At 57.0% G+C, this 456-nt stretch overlaps 1 pseudogene; it reads right to left on the reverse strand.

Annotated features, from left to right (window-relative positions):
• Nucleotides 1-70: 70 nt before the first annotated feature.
• Nucleotides 71-340, reverse strand: LOC108755569 (annotated as a pseudogene).
• Nucleotides 341-456: the final 116 nt, after the last annotated feature.

Here is a 456-nt window from a genome sequence, read left to right on the forward strand (position 1 = left end):
TATCAACAATATTAGGTAATGGATTAGTCGTCTCCTCAATTTAGGTAATGGATTAGGCGTCCTCCTCAACCTGTCCGCAACTATGTCGAAGGGTACCATCCCCGAAAGGACAAGACGCAGCCTCGTGGGAGACAGTACGATAACCCCGAATGATCCTGAGGGCAAGCTGCCGCTGCAGCCTTCGCACATCCCTCAGGATCCCGCGATCATTAGCCACCGTTTGCGCCCAAATCGGGGCACCGTATAAAACCACCGACATGACCGTTGTCGCGTACAATCGACGCCGTCGCTCGCCAGGACCGCCAATATTGGCGGTAAGACGCGCTAGAGCCATAGCCATGCCCCAGGCCTTGGGAAGAAGAAGGCGGAAGTGATCCCGGAAGGTCCACCACCACGAATCCAGGGTTAGACCCAGGTATTTCACGGCGGACCCAATCGGAACCGCCCCCCCCCCCC

This window comes from Trachymyrmex septentrionalis, unplaced genomic scaffold, assembly GCF_001594115.1.
Source record: "Trachymyrmex septentrionalis isolate Tsep2-gDNA-1 unplaced genomic scaffold, Tsep1.0 scaffold884, whole genome shotgun sequence".
NCBI classification, from domain to species: domain Eukaryota; kingdom Metazoa; phylum Arthropoda; class Insecta; order Hymenoptera; family Formicidae; genus Trachymyrmex; species Trachymyrmex septentrionalis.